We start from the raw sequence: 17,268 nt of genomic DNA on the forward strand, positions 1-17,268 counted from the left end.
GAGATGTTCGCTCATTTCAGTTGTATTGATACTTAGTAATCGTAGATTGCACGGGTATATCATTGGACTTTTTACCCTTAAATGTTTAAAAAACATTTTTTGAGGAGGGATTAATATGCAGACTAGTTCAGAAAGAGAAAACAGAAGTCAAATAATATATTATTTCTTATCTGGGAAGCTATTTATTCATAGCACAAAAAAAATTTAAATAGCGAAACAAATTTAGCCTGGTCAGTACTCTTGTGCTTTATTTCAGTTTATCGTTTCTAAAATCTAGCACGTAGAGATCTTTTTTAGATACTGTCCTGAAAAAATAACCAATTATTTAATTCAAAATGTACTTGATGATAACATTTTATATAACTTACACATAAAGTTGGTCTTCAGTAGGGTATCAATCAGAACTAACATGAATAAACGAATAACCTTTGTATATACAAAAATTCTACACAATAAAGCAAAATATTTAGTTCCGCCTTCTAAATCGTTTCCCTTTAAAGGATATAGAGCTCCCGATCCACTTCATAAATTATATACATTTTTTTATTTTGCTTTAAGATCAAGATTCTCCTTCACATTTTGACTCTCCCTTTTTAATCAAAATTGCAATATGTACTAGGTATCTTGCAGTCGTGACCCATACCGTAGACGTTCTTTCTTGCTTATTTTTGTGGAATCAATGCGATTGGGACTTTGACTGTGAGATGCTGACGCTGGCGGTACGCCCAGCAGAGCAGCTGGCGCCGCCGCCGCCGTCGACAGCGACGCCTCACGAACCTTCCGCGACGAACAAGATCGAGCCAACAGAGAAATAAATGCCGCCCAAGAGGCAACCGCGCAGCTGGCGATGAAAACAAACCCGTCGTGGCGCTCGCAGACACAAGACGCAGTTCCGAATCGATCCGTGCAGCACTGAAAATCCATTTGAAAACACACAAAAATAAAGGTTCCCGAAACCGAGAAAACGGCAAACTAAGAAATCGAAAACGGAAGCTAACTACTCTCACCGAAAACGTAAATAAAACAACTATTTGCTCCTCTTCTTAGCGTGCCACAATGCACAATTTATTTACCAACAAAAGCATTTCAATATAAATAGAAAAAAGTTGAAAAAAAGTGTAGGCGATAAACGGAAAATTGATTGAACAAGTTCGGCATTATCAGAGGCTTTGCAATCACGCGATCTGACTGACCGAAAGTTCAATCGGAGCTGAGGCATTTACATAACCCTTTTGAGGGCCCTTGGGTCACTCGTGCGGACGTGACAGAAATTTTTGATAACGAAGGTCGCCGCACCACCCCACCCACTCGAGATGTGGAAAATTTTGTATTTATGGTTTCGAAAAATTGCGCGACCAAACTGACAAAGCTAAGCGGAAAATTTCAACAACAATCTGAGAAATTTCTCTTCAAAGCGACGTAAAAAAAGCCCCTAATTCGGAAGAAATTGAATTCCCATTGACAATCCCAATAAAACGGCCACTTTGGTGTGCTTTTTATGGCCTGTAGTTTTTGGATTTTGATAAATTAATTCCAAATGATAAATATTTACGAACTTTTCACGTGGTCCGGCTATAAATTCTGGCCGGACCCCTAAGCTTATTAGCAATGCAAACGAGCTACCAAAATATAATTTAAACGGTTTTTAGTCAAACTTTTCAAATATGCCACATAAAGCGCTAAATAGTCAGCTGGCAACGGAACAGGTTCCCCCAAACAGCTTACTCTAACTAATTGAATATAGATTTTACTAGATACATAGAGACATTCGTATGTATAGGTAAATCCCTTGAACATAAAGTAGCCCAGTTAATCCACCCTGTTCCGGTCCATTTTTTGATAGCAAACAAAATAGTTTTCGTGTCCGCAAATCTATTTCACCTGCAACTACTAAGCCCCATGTGCAGTACGTGAATGTGAAATGTAGAATATGGCATATGGAAAACTAATAACAAATGACAATGGGGGAGTCGGGAAGAGAGTGCGGGGCCTTGAGCTTGAGCCCTACGTTTTTGCCGGGTGCAATTACCTGGCCCCCAGTGCTGTGTCACAATTTCCGCAAATTATATTAGTCGCTCGTAGTCGGTCGGCGAGCTTATCCCCAATCACAATCGCATCAACATCGTTTTCATTTCCATTTTCATTTTACAGCCCAACCCCGCCCCGTGCTCCGAGCGGCCGAAAGAGTGAAAATTAATTAGTGCCGTTATAAATAAAGCATAACCATTGGGCGGCCAAATCATTTGACATTCAGTCCCCCAACAGACGTGCGACAGACAAGTGCGCGAAAGAGTGACGAATGCTGGCCGAAAAGCGAAACAAGCAAGCAACAACAAAAAAAGATACAACTGAAAGCCGAAAACAGAAAGCGTAAACCGGAATCAAAACAAAAAGTAAAAGATTTAAAAAAATTGAATCGTTTGGCGCCGGTTAAATCAAAATCATTCGCTAGTCACGTGATTACGTTTCGCCTCATTTTTGAATTGGGCTCAACGCTGCGCAGCCAACTATAAATATCTCTAGGTCCCCACAAAAAATATCTTAATTACAAGGTGGTTCTTACTTATAAAATTGAAGTACAAATTACAGAAAAAACGGTCTAGTTTGAAAAACATATTATTGACGGTAGACTAGTTGCAAATAACATTAGGTACAATTTCTAAACAAAAAGTTGGTCAAAAATATATAATATTTCTTACGATTCTAGTCACAAAACCTGTTATATTCTTACCAATAAAAAAGTTTAAGTCTGAGATATCCTTTTATATAATAAACTTTCCATGAAAAATATATTTAATTTAAATGTAAAATGTAGGATACCCGCAGTTTTGTAAAACTCAGTCAACCAAAATTATGCCAAAATTAAACGAGCCGTGAAATATGTGTTTTCAAGAACATTTTAAGGAACCCAAAGATTGTGGTACTTAAAGGATTAACATATATTTAAAGATATTTTTCTTGTGAATCCTCTCAAGTTTACCTTTATACGCATTTTCCTATGTCACTGTCATGTCCTCAGTTTTTTTCAGTCATTGTTCCTTGTTCTTCTCTCACGCTTTGTTTATCGCTTAATGCACTTGGGACGATACAAAGATATAGGCTATAGAGAGAAAATCGGAGGAGGAATGATACAGCCGGGTGTCGCGTGTGGCGGCCGTTGCCACAAGATTTTAATTCTATTAAAGAGAAACTGGGCAGATAGCCAGCCAAGACGGGCAAAACAAAAAGATAAATAAATATGTACAATAATCAGCATATGAACGGATTTTAATGTAACAATGATTGCGGATATAAAACAATTCGCGGTGGTGAAATCCCAGCGACATATGCGTATTTTTGGACTGGTCAAATAGGGCTAAACGTATTTTTATGCCGCGCTAATTAACAAATCAAACTTCTTATTTTTCGCTGACGAACTAAAGATTCAACGAATCGGATCGGACTTGGCGCTAATTACCATTGGTGACACTTTTCCTTTGCGACTAAATAAAGGTAAGTGTGAATCGATTACTTAGTAGGTTTTAAATTAAGGCGCGTGAATCAGTCGAAAGTGAATCACATCTATCTGGGGCAGTCGTGTCCCATTGTTCGGAAGTCTCCCGCTGTGGATCCAACTATTTATCGGTGGGGCTCCTCGCGGGGAGTGCGGCACCGTGGGTGCTAAACATGCAAACCCCCTTTGGCAACACTTTTTGCCGACGCGTTTGTCATGCAATTTTAATCGCAATTGCATTTTTAATTTTCCTCTTCCACCTGACGGCCGGGCAGATGAAGAAGAAGAAGAAGAAGCGTTCTCTTCTAGCTCTTCGAAAAAGAAAAATGTGCTCGGCAGCGCGGGTAAAAAGGGGAAAATAAAAGCAAATAAATATTAAATGCAATACACTCAATACCCAGACAGGCGGACAGACAGACAGACAACCGGCAGCGAGCTGGCAAACTGGCAAACTGGCGAACTGGCAAGCAAACTGAGCTGACAGTGGGTGAAAAAGTGAAGGGGGAGGGAGGAGGAAGGGAGGTAAGGACGAACGCCTGGCGGCGGGCTACTAACACATTGGCATACAGGGAATGCGAGATGGGACAGGATGCGAGCGAGCGAGCTATGCGTTCCATTTGCATAAATCTACATTTTAACTATTTTTTTTATACTTTGCCCGCTGCGAAAGACGCTGGCTTTTTAAAGGAAAAGAGAGCAGAGCCGAAGGACTAGCGGATCGGGCGGGTTACTTGATAAATATTCGCGCAATGCTGGGCGTGAAATATGCAACGATATATTTCTTGTGCAACTGCAACTACCAATGCTGCGGCGACAAAAACAACAACAACAACAACTGTCAACAAAGTGGCCGATTGGAATTGGAATCGAAATTGGTTTTATTTTTAGAGCTGCCCGCTGGCTGGCCAACTGACGTTTTTAAATGTGCTGCATCGATTGAAAAGCTCATATGTCAGAATTTGTGACAAACATGACTAATTAAACATGAGCCCGCATCGGACAGATTGTCAAACTGGTATAAACATTTTATCTCCAATAATAAGGACACGCATAATATCGTGCACTCAAAAAAATTTAGAGAGAATTACCGAACCTTGAAAGAATAAAACAATAAGATCCAATTGTTTATAAGAAATGAAGTTTAAAATCTAATTTACCGTCACAGAAAATAGAAAGATAGATTGATTAATCATGCGGTAAAATGGTACCCTTAATTCTTGGTTTCTGGGCAAATTTCAAATCTAATTAAATTTTTTTTTTCAATTTTTTTTTTGAGTGTAATCACAACGGCTCGCTGTAACCACACCGACCACAACCTGCGACCGCACGGCAAGCCGAATAATGAAGTCAAATCCTCAGAGCACATACACTCGTAGAGAATATTTCATGAATATTTTATCGAGACGACAGCTTTGTTGATGGCAATTTAATGCCGATACTCGAACTTTTTGTTGCTGTTGTTAATTTGTTGTATTTCTGTTGACATACGACATGCCATGAATGAAAGGTATCTCTCTTCCTCGCTCTGTGATTTTTCCGCAACTTTTCATGTGATCTTTTCTTTCGTCGGATTACAATAATTCTACAAAGTAGTCAATTAGCATGACAACAGCAGCCCCGTTGCGTGTCAAGTGCATGAAGCGCGAGCCGCATATTGTTTATCCATTCAACTTCTGGAAAATCACTCACTTGGCACATTTTGCCCACACATTTTGACAACATGCAATGTAAATCAAGAAGGCAATTTTAAAGGTGTTAAGCGAGAATACCAAAAACCCCTTTAAAAGTGTTGTAGTTTTTTTTCAAACACTAGAAATATAGTTAACTAGAGGGCCTGTGTCCGCTTCGCTGGTCAACACAATTTAACAACATAAAAGTCAATGTTGCAACCTTTTTCAAATATATGGAAGTATAGAAAGATGGTGATTTAACACTTTTCCAGTTTGACTTTTCCACTTGCGCAGCACAATCCAGCCGTTTCTCTTTTAAACCTTAACGCACTGCAATATCGGTATATAGTCGCCATTGGTCCAATATCTAAATTTTCATTATCACTGTAGTTCGCAGTGGGGTCATATTGGAATGCCATGCGATTGAATGATGCCAATGATCTCCATGTGCTCATTTGTCTTTCTTCGCTTAAGTTTTGTGAATATACTGGCTGCTGGCTTGGATGTCTGCGGCCAATGTTTGCACGTCGTCCTCTAAGCATTTTGGACTATGGACAGAGTGGTGAATTTATTCTCAAATGCACGATCCACATAATTTTCACAGTTCAACTTAAATTGAATAAAAATTCTTTTTTTTTTCACAATTTCAAAGTGAACACAAAAATTGAGTTAAAATGCTATGGGAGCGTGTTTGTCAGTGTGATGAGGTAGCAACTCACTTTATATGCGACAATATTGCAATTTTCTTACGGATCCCTAATTTTTTTCAAAATAAATTATAGCCTATTTAACTCCACGATAATATAGCATTCTATCGGTGAAAGAATTTTTTAAATCGGACCAGTAGTTCAGGAGCCTATTCCCTGCAAACAAACAAACAAACAAACAAACAAACAAACAAATTTTACCTCTTTATAATATTAGTATAGATAATAATAATAATAATAATAATAATAATAAATATAGTTGAATTACTTATAAAACACGAATGTAAAAAATTCTTCCCTTTTAAAAAGCGTTAAACATTTTTCAAAATTTAAGAACTCGTTTGAGGAAAACGACAAACTGCAAAAGTCACTCGTGACTCGCTACTATACATTTTACTGCCTGATATCTGTGCAGCATACAATTCTCCTCAGCAATCAGGCAATGGAAAAACAGCACATGACCACTATATCAACCACTCGGAAAACAAACCAAACCCGATTGCCAAACCACGTGACTGAACCGATACCGGTTATTCAAAGACTCCACGCAAATAATCTGCAAATGATTTCCAGTCTGAAAATAGCTTTTCCAAGCGCGACGAAAATAACATTTTCCAGCGACTTTGATTTCAATAGCAGCGAAGTAATGTACTTAATATTTAAAACGCTGTGCTACGTGGTGCAGAAGTAAACCTTCTTTTCAGCATCAACAAAAATGTGAGAAGCCGAGAAGATCAGTTGATTGACTTTAAGGCCTTAAATACTTGACATTGACACCTTGCAAGTGGGCCGGTTAAACGAACTGCTTGTTTTCTTAATTATTTGGCCATTGCAGCAAGTAAACAGAGTTAAGCACACTTAAGCCAGAGATTGTGAGTCATGCAGTATTCCCACAAGGTGTATTTACTCTGCTGATGACTGTGTAACTGCGGTGGACTTATTTAATAATTGCAAGTGCACTTGGTCTGTCTGAATTAAACTCTGGTTACTTATGGCGCTTCTGGCTGTTAAATTGCCGTCACATGACTATTTTTAAGTTTATTTCGGCTAGCGCCGCGTTGGGAATGTCATAAAAAATGTAGAAAACAATAGACCGAAACTCTCGCCAGATGCTCGGATACCACCCAGATTTTATTTATTTCCATTTTGGCTAATCAATACAGATCGATGACAGAATTCGCAGACATTTCGCTAAAGTTGAATGACTTTCCGGAGAGTTCGGTTACCTTTTGGGCCACTGATTGCAAATGACCCAAATTGGATTTAAGTCGATTAAAAGGAGCCCGGCAAGGTAACAGCATACTTATGCCACGGCATGCAATCAGAAATCGAATTGCCATCGAACAAACAACCAAAGGAGCAACAGTGGGGGCCATGCATGTTGCAGGCAGCATTTATCAATGAAATTCAATAAAAATACATTTTGCATGCCAGTTCAATGAACCGGCAGCTCGCACAAAGGGCGTCCTCGGGCCAAATGCAGCTTACCTGTTCCATTTCATTTGTCTGGCAGCAGAAATCGGCAAGGAATCAGCGGGAGCGACTTCAAAAATCTCACTTGCCGGTAACTTGACCTGCAGCAAGTTCTGCAAGAGCTCTGCTCCCCGCAACCGGACAGCCGTGATAAATGTGACAACAACAGGCCAATAGGCGGCATCCAGCTGGGCATCACATCCCATTCGCATTTCGCATCACAGAACGTCCCGATCCACTGATTTCAAGTTGTGTGACTACGCACTGAACGAAATAGGATAGGTTTATTAAAGCAAGGTTTCCAAATATATAAATAATAAATTAATAATAGATAAACTCATGAGCATTTAGAAGATATTTTCTCTTGAAAGCGTATCTCTCTAAAAACAACTTGATTCAAGCCAAGAATCTATTTGGCAGTCAGCCAGTCGTTTAGTTGAATGAACAAAATTTAAACATATTTTAAAGTTTATATAGTCTTATTGTTCAGTGTATGAGTTAGCTGCCCAACCCAGGCGATTTCCCTTCCCGCCGCTTGTCATTTCAATTCCATTTGGCCAAAGTTGAGATCCAGTCGCTGTGCTTAAGTGCAGGCCCAAATCCGAGCCCAGTCCGCACCGGACCAGCGGACCATCTTCAACACTATTAACAACCGTCGCTCGGTCGTCGCTGCTCGTATTTCAACTTCTGCCTAATTGTTGTTGGCATGGCGCGATGGTGACGGCGACGCGACGCCGCCTGAATATTATCCAGGGCTAATGCGCTCCGGCTATTTGAAGTTGAATTGACAAGCTACGTGCATAAAATCGCGGCGATCTTTTCCTCTAATCATAAGCCCGGGCATGGTTCGCATTTTAATTGCACATCGATTGGGCAAAGTGTCGCTGCAATGCGATTCAAGTTAAAAATGGATTCGGTAATTTAATTCTGTTGTGAATTTAAGACGTATCCTTTACCACCCGAAATGGGCGAGGCCAACTGGCTTAACCCCAATGTTGTGTACATTGAATATGAAATTACACAAACTTTTGGCACCCTTTCGTTAGCTCTGATTGCCACAATCAAAGGAGCGTCTGCAGTTGCATTGCTTGTGTTGCAAATCAGTCCACCAACCAACCGGAGAAATACACACACTCGTCTAGTGGAGGAACGGAAAAAAATCCATGGCAAAGTAATCAATGAAAGTTGGATGGGAATAGGGCGCAGTGAGTAACCCAGAAGCTCCAGACGGAAGCCGAACCCAGTTTCTTGTGGCTTCCACTTCTGTTTGGCCAACACGCTAAGCAGACAGCGAACCAAACCAGAAGACCCGGCCAACTCAGGCGAAATCGAATCCGCACTCCCAAGTTACACTCAAAAAACTATGATACACTTCCTTAAAATGCAACTTCGACCAAAAAAATCTTGTAATAGAAGAAAGATTTCAGTGTAGAGATAAACTATTTCTATGTCATCTAACCATAGAGAACTATGGATACAATTTTAGAAAACATTTAAAGACATATTAAGTACAAAACTTTTTTGTTTTGTGCAGCCCAATCCTGTCCGACATTGAGGCTTCCTATTGAGCAGCTTCTTCCTCGTCGGCAATTGAACAACAAAAACAACGACTTTAGCAATGAAGTGGCAGTGTTGCTGATAGTTTTGTGGAAAAGTTTGCTGTGCTGAAAACCCTCCTCCAGTTATCGGACACACATTTACTTTGCTCTATTTGGCGGGGCCAAAAATGATTTTAACTTGCCGCCGGCAACTGATCGAATTGCTTGCCACATGAAACACAGAGCAAACTAAAACGAAAACAAACCAAAACGGCGGCAGAAGAAAAAAACACAACCGAATGCTGTTTTCAATTTGCTCCTCTTTTCGACGGCCACGACGTCATTATGTGGCATCATTTTTATTGTTCGCTGGGTTTTTGAGCCGGGCAAACGGGGCGTATGTGGAATGTACCCTACGCGAAAACATGCCCCTGTGTACTCTCCTCTCATGATAAAGCAATTTACGTATTTTCCTAGTGCCGGTATTAAATCACACAAGAACACAAACCAAATGCAAAACTTGCAGTTGCTTCGCTTTCGTTGCTGACGTCAAGACATTAAAATAGGAAGAGGAGCAACAAAAGCCCGGGGGAAACGCCTTGAAGTATGCTGCATGGCTTGCCCTCCAGTTGCACGCAACATGCTCATAAAAATTAGAGCCTCGAGTGCTGAAGCTGAAGCTGAAGTTGAAGCTAAAGCCAACGCCAAAGACCCGGAGAACTGAACTCGGGCGCTCTTCAAGTTGCATGCAACATCGCTATTTATGAACTCAACAAGCAGGACGTCCTGAGACCGCCCCTTTTTTCTTCGCCTCCATCTGTGGGTCCGAATGTGTGCTGTCGACATGGTCCCAAAACATGCTCCATAAATCGCCACAGATAAATTTGTGTTCTGTTCTTTTGATTTCGTTTTGCTCCCTTTGGCCTGACGTGTCCTGTACTTACGAAAATATCATTATAGGTCTCTTCAAGAAAGTTGTTACAACATAATCAACCCGTTTGTAACCAGAAGGGGAAAATATAAAATAAAAATGAAGAGATCTTCATTGTATGACAAAGAATTGAATTGAGTTACTAATGATTTTAATTTTATAAGCATATTATGAACATAAAAGAAACCTTTCATAAGGGCATGTTTTACTTTTAAGTAATGGTAGTGTATAACAAAAATGAAAGCGAGCATGAATAACGAACTTTTTCCGCCATTTTGATTCACCTAAGTGCGTACTTTTGCACTTTTAAATTCTATTATTCACCTGCCTTGTCTTATCTCACACGAGACAACTTGACCGAACCTTCGACTATTTATAGGTGGGGCCACTTTAAACTTGAACACTTATTAACCACTTAAAGATAACATGGCAATAAAAAAAAACAAATTGCTTCTGATTTGATTATGGATGGTTAATGAATAAGCTTTTTTGGAAAAAACCACGTTTTCCTTTGACAAATTACTATTCAAAATTCTTAAGTAGAGCTGATAATTAAGAAGATAACGTTACTTTTTCTTGGAAAAACCAATTGGTCACCAAAATAATCTCAATTGTTTTTTACAAATATAGTTTAACTGATTTTGATTTACCAATCGTATAAATTAATCAGAACGTTTGAGAAAAACAATTTTAGCGTCCGAAACGTGATTACTAATGACGTCTGTACTCAACTTTTACTTAAGGTTTTCAACTTAAAGTTACTAAGAAACTTAAAGAGCTGCGTACTCATTTTATGAGAAAGCAATTGGCTGAAAAAATTACAGGAATACTTACCTACAAATAGTGAAAGTAATTTCATTATTTGTTTATATTTAACACTTTAAAGTGTTTAAATAAATATTAGGTAAGCTAACCGGCACTTGTTTAATTTTTGTGTTAGCACTTAAATTGAATTTTGAAATTGAATTTCGAAGCCCAGAAGCATTTTAAGTGTATCGAACTTTCATCTTAGGCCAGCACTCACATTTGTCTTCGCTGTAAATGCAGCAGGCAGGCCAGCCAGTACAAGCCGAAATTGTTTTCATGCTCCTTGGCCAGGCAACCGAACGAAACAACCGGCTAACCGACCAACAAGCCAACGGCAGCGAACGAACCAGACCCCTTTTATTTATGTCAATCTCCGTCGGCTGTCCAATGCCCCTTGGCTTAAGGACCCCGCCCTTTGCCCGGCTCCCGATCATAAATCTCGGGACGATGGTAGGCGCTGAAAGTGCATATACAATATAGTATAAATAATGAGCGGGTGTGCAGCGACCACGCCCAGTTCCTGGAAAACAATGCCGGTTTCGTATATGCTTTTAATTATTTATATTATGTATATTTTGCAGTCTTTTCCACAGAGCTGTGCGAATTCCACTTTTGCCTTTGTCCTTTGAACCCGAGGGTTTATTTTGTGCGGTTATTGCTGTTGTTGGTTTCACTGTAGCTTTTCATTGATACAAGCTCAAATTAATTACATTCTTAATATGCCCGTAATCCTTTTGCGTATGCTAAATGATTTTGTGCAAAATATAATCCGCATTCAATGCCCAGCCATGAAATGTGGTCCATGGTCTGTGAACGCCGTCCAGCTGTCTGGATTTAGTAGCTTTCCATGATCACGTGCTTAACTGTTGCAGCAAAGCAAATATTTTATGATCATGAGTTAAAATAAATATTAAAACAGCTGCCGGTTGTGAGTCAGTGGGGAAGCACCAAAACAAAAATCATATAGAAGAATCACATGACAAGTTGTCTAAAAAACAAAGTCAATTTTAGTGGGCCGTGAGTGTCAGGCCTTAATGGCGAATAAATATGACGGAAAAACACGAGTTGAACAAACACATTATGGAGTAATATTTGAGTAGACAAATAAACAAAATTTTCAATTTTAATATTTGCACACTATTATAAAAAGGCAAAAAACACAGGCACATTTAAATGAAATCGTTTTTTCAGTCTTTTTCGCTATCATTGTGGGAGCCATTAAAAATAATGAATAATGAACGGAAAAATACAATTTTATAGACTGTAGTGGAAAATTGAAACTGTCAGTGTGTGTGGCAAGAGTGCGTAAATACACACACACACAAACACATACCCACTCTCAGCTGCTTGAGCCTCAATTAAAGTCTGCAGCGTTATACCAATTTTTTTTTCCCGGCCACATTTGCAACGCATTTTAATTGCTTGTCAGAAGAATGGTCGGCTGGCCCCCGGAGCTACATCTCTCATTGCTGTTATTGTGGATGAAGCATTTAATTTGCTGCACAGCGTGCGCGTGTCACAATAAAAAATCACTCAAGTGCGATTCTCCACTCGACTTCGCCCATCCAACAAATGCACCGCACCGCACTAAAGTCGGCCAGACGCACTTCGTTAGCCTCGACGGTCCTTCGGGGTTTTCAGGGATTTCAATGTTTTCAGTGTTTTTCAGTGTTTTCAGTGTTTCCAGTGTTTTCCGTGTTTTCAGGGCTTTCTGGGTTTCGAGAGATCGTGGTCAGAAGAGCGGCGAGCCCAGCCGCCGAGAGCTGTGGAAATGCCAGTGACAATGGCCAGTGTCTGTGAGTGCTCCAAGTGGTTTGCTTGTTTGCCTGTCGGTCAGAAGTGCAAGTATCTCACTGCCGAACACGAGAACTCAATTTGTTGATAAAAAATAAATAGAGACAATAATACTGCTGCGCTGAGTGCGACTGTGAGAAACTTTAGCGCGGAGAAGATCAGCCGTAAATCTCTTGTATCTTTAGGGCTTGCAGCAGATAAGACAAGATTTTATTGCGAGTTGTGTAAGGTAATTTAACAGAAAAACGTGAAAGATAATTAACAGGAAAAGTTGTCAAAAATGTATTTACTTAATTTATCACACAAAACAAAACACGATAGCCCAAACAGACAGTAAATTCAACCAAGAACATCAAAAGTTTAAGAATGTAAATTAGATATGTATTTTTAAAGACAACCAAGCGATATACAACGTTTTAGCCATTCTCTATTTTTTTTTGTATAAAAACCCATCACAATAATACTTCTGTTCTAAGCCCTGACATTAATAATACAGCCTAAGACTGTTATGATGTCTATAATATTAGGCAAATATTTTCCCAAAAAATTATTTTGATCCAACTGCGTGCGTACATCTGCAGAGCAAACATTAAGTCTATTAACTAAATATTTGTCTAGCTATCTCTAGGACTAGATCTTTCATTATTCACCTGTTCAAGTGTTTTTTCTTAGTCATACACATAATAATAAAAACTCACTCGTGCAATTGTTTGCACGAGATTACTTAATCGAGCCCCATCTTATTTTAAACGTTTGGCACTTTAATTTTTGACATTTATTTAGCACTCAAAGATAAAACAGCAATCAAAAAACCGCAACTTATTGCTTTTGATCTGATAATAACTAGTCAATGAATAAGCTTTTTGGAAAAAACAATTTTTTTTAGACAGTCTGCTATTTAAAGTTTTAATCTGATAAGATATAGACAGTGAACTGAAGCTTTTTCGGGAAAAACAACTTTTTCTAGAAATTTTCTATTTTAAATTCATATGTCTGATAATTTAGAAGTTAACTTCAGTTCTTTATGAAAGAATCGATTGATTGCCGAGATTGTGTCAAACGTGTTTGCGCAAATATGGATTAGTTGATGTTATCGCATACAAGCGCCTCTTGAAAAATATTATTTTAGCTTTGGTCACGTGATTTTTAATGACGAGCGTATAACAAATATTTGTGATACTTGATACTTGAGATTTTGTTACAACTTAACGATAACAACGCATTCAAAAAGACAAGAAGAAAAAAGGATTCTCTTAGATGAACAAGAAGATCAAGTAAAACAATAAGGAATCTGATTCAAAAATACAATAATTGTTTAATGAAATTCAATATTTTAGCTACTGTACAAGATTATCTAACATTAATTGGCAGTTCGCATAAATAAGTAGAATTTAATTTACTTTATACGAATACTTGAGCTGGTTTTTAATTAAAACATTGTCTGGTTTGTTGTTCTACATCACATGCCTATGAGTCACAAAAAAGTTAAGTGATATATTTCAGAGGAAGACCAGATCTGTTTACCAAAATAATTAAACTGCAACTTTAGGAGAAGTTGTTTTTTGGGGAAAAAACCCCAATTTGCAATCACAAATAACAATTATCGGTAATGGAACCAGGAAGCAGACTAATGGACAGGTTAACTGATTTTAATTTGAAAATCACATTATTAAATCGAAACCGAAGCACCTTGTGGAAACAATGTGGCTGACACTGGGTGCATAAAAACATTTGCCAGTATCAATTTTTGCTGTTTCGGCGTTGTTTCGAGATGGGTTTTGTATTATCAATTAGTTTCGGCATGCGGAATATTTACAATAGTCGATGTGTGGCACTTTACACGCGAAAACACGCAAATGAATGCTGATGGCTGATAGCCGATGGTTCGGAGAGATAGCACCACTCAGCGCACCCACTTGATTGCTTATTGTTATCGCACCTGGGAGACTGGTGGGTGGCGCTGACTAACTCCATTATTTTAAGCTAGACTATTTTTTTAATTTTTGAGTTATTTGTTTCGACTAATTGAAATGATGACCAGCCGATGATGAAGTGTCGTACAAATGGATTTAATTTGGCAGACATATTTGATTACTTTAATTTACTCCGGCTAAACATGGTTGTATAATTCGAAATCCAATTTAGATCTGCTGCCAAACAGTTACACAAAAAGCAATCAAAATGTGCAGTCAAATGAGCAACAAAAGTATCTAAGATTTGTGCTTTTCGCTGCATTCATTTTCCATCGGGCAAGGCAAAGTGTTCAATATTTGCGCACTACTTCAGCCGGACACAGTGCATTCCGCAAATATAAACACTAAACAATATTCATTTGATGTGCTGCATAGCTAATCGATGGTAATATTACCAAACAATTAGGTGGCAAACAACAAACGCTCCACAATAGCCACATCAGAGGCCTTCTATCATCTAGACTTCGGGGAAGGCGGCGCCACCGTTCGCTGGAATTTAATTAACTTAGCAACGCGGCGCAAAATTAGCATAAATCATTTAATTAAAGGTAAGTGCTGACGAGTGGCAAGCAGGGCAGAGCGTTGCCCGAGATTTCCTCGCCGAGTTGGGGGTGTTAAAAAACGCTGTTGTCTCCTCCGCGCACAATCATGTGTTAATTTTTTAATGGCTTTGATAAATACTTCAAGCTGTTGACTTTTGTTGCCGCTCCTAGTTAGGCGCTCGCATTAAATTAGTCACGAAGCGGGCGACAGTCTAATTAATAACTTAGCCATAATTGAATCGTCTAAATACTGCATCTAATCTGGCATAAAACGCTTTGAGGATTACAATATGTTTTGAAAATGTAAATTGTCCATCGTGTTTGCATACCAAAAACTCCTTTTTCCGGCAATTAGCGCAACATAAATTCACAGACGCATAAAGCAGGTACAACAATTGCCGATTTCAGAGCGATTTCAATGATGGTTGAACGCAACTCGAGCAAAAAATAAATGCAACAGCTGCACAAATTGAACTAAAAATACAACAATGTGTTGCTTTACTTCTTGCCGTTATCGTTATTGTGGTAAATAAATAAAAAACCACATCAAAACTATTGTAATAAAAACATTTTCATTCGCATTTTCACAATGAGCGCAATTGCAAATTGATTTGTGTGGTTCGGCGAAAATTTCAGCTCTTTTCCCTTCCCTCAGCCAATGAATTGTTGACCAGCAGAGCAAAAGCGAAAAAACAAATAATATTGGCGAAAAAAAAACAAGTGGAAAACAAACTGAAGTATAGCGAAAACAACGACAACAAAAATCATTCTGCAATGAATTCGATATTTTCGCCAAGCTTATGAATTTTTGATAACGTTTTCCCTGTTGAATATTTAAGTATAAAGCAAACATCGTTCTCATCACTGGGACATACAACTGAGGTTGTTTAAATTAACTCATATTTAATCCGAAACATTCGTAAAATACTGTTCGCAATCAAATGAGTTGATATTTACACTGGCATGTTCCGAGTAAATATAAACAAAGCTGAAACACAAATAAAGAACAGGACATAATTACATAATTGCTACTCAAAATTGCGTTCATTAAATAATTTTGTTTTCTATAACCGATTTCCGACTTAATTGAATACTGTATTTGCTAAAGATAAATTGTAAATTAGTTCAGCAAATTTTCAAAGTTATTACGATTTAAAAATCGTTAACGTTCACTGTCATGGCATTTATTTTGTATGAAAAGTAGTCCAAAAAGTAGTAGTTTCGAAACTCTTCTGTTACAAATTTTTGATCGTTAATGTACTCTCAAAAGTCAATAGAACTTTTAAGATTTGAGCTCTCGCAGCTTCCTACATAAATTAGAAACACAAAAACCGTTTGGCTCAGCGTAAATTTCAATTAGTTAGCCATATTAAGAGAGCGAACTTTTTTGTCCTGTTTCCTTTGAATTTTTGTTTTGTGTGGCTAAGCCGGGGAACCTGCAACAGCATCCGCATAAATTTTGCATATTTATAGGCACATAAACCCCCACTCAAAGCCACCAACATTTGGAAAAACACACGCACACATATACACAAAAGGCATATATATGTATATGGACATGTACTTGTTGAAAGGGCGTCAGGAGCACCTTTGGCGATTGCCAGGCGACCTGCCCTTGGTGTGAAAAATGAAACATAAATTAAATCTGCTACACCAAATTCAACCCACAATGCCGGGCTTAGGATACTTAAGCGGCGGCCTCTCCACCTTTTTCACTTTATGATTTCAGCCAAATGAAAATTTATGAAGCAGATGGCACAACCTGATGCCGATGCCGAGCCAAAGCTAAAGCTAAAGCTAAAACCAAAGCCAGTCGGCTAAGGAGAAAAATATGAACTTGAAATTTTGTGGCTCTCAAAGTTTGTTTGGTTTTTTTTTTTTTTTTGTGGCAAACGAAAATTATGCCTCATTAAATAACCAAGTGGTAGTCATAAATTATACTTTACAACGCCGTAACCGAACTGAACAAGCTGCCGTTGATCTGAAATATAGGCATATATATCACATCCGAACAAAGTTAATCATGACTGCAGTCGGTGCACAAACCTCTGCTTGCCGTGCGCCGCACTAATTCCACTTAAAACTAGTAATTAGTTGGTTAGAACGACGTAGGCACTACATCCCTCAAACACGGCTGAGTTATGGGCTCATTTAGATAAAATTGTGCGATGCGATGCGTAGTCGTCGTCGTCTGTCTGGGAAAAAGACTTCCGATTAAGTGCTCTAGGTCGAGGCAACTTCCCACCCACCGAGCAAGGCTGTCGGCCTATCATCCCTCCTGACGTTAGCTCATTATATGATTTTATTGTCTGGCAAACATTTGTGTCTAGCCCGATTCCG

General features: G+C 38.7%; 1 protein-coding gene across 4 annotated transcripts in view; it reads left to right on the forward strand.

Moving 5' to 3' along the window:
- The first annotated feature begins 829 nt into the window (after positions 1-829).
- The window catches only part of LOC108088035 (sodium-coupled monocarboxylate transporter 2), a 38,209-nt gene continuing 21,770 nt past the window's right edge, over positions 830-17,268 (forward strand). For 2 of the 4 annotated variants that reach the window (XM_017185665.2, XM_017185667.2), the window contains exons 1-2: positions 830-1,014; positions 3,423-3,492. The gene's annotated coding sequence lies outside the window, so the exon portion shown is untranslated. Of the gene's footprint in view, positions 1,015-2,117; positions 2,553-3,422; positions 3,493-17,268 lie in introns of those variants that run through there. The other 2 variants (XM_043209044.1, XM_017185666.2) reach the window with 2 other exon arrangements.

This window comes from Drosophila ficusphila, unplaced genomic scaffold (assembly GCF_018152265.1).
Source record: "Drosophila ficusphila isolate 14025-0441.05 unplaced genomic scaffold, ASM1815226v1 contig_791, whole genome shotgun sequence".
In the NCBI taxonomy this organism is placed as follows: Eukaryota; Metazoa; Arthropoda; class Insecta; order Diptera; family Drosophilidae; genus Drosophila; species Drosophila ficusphila.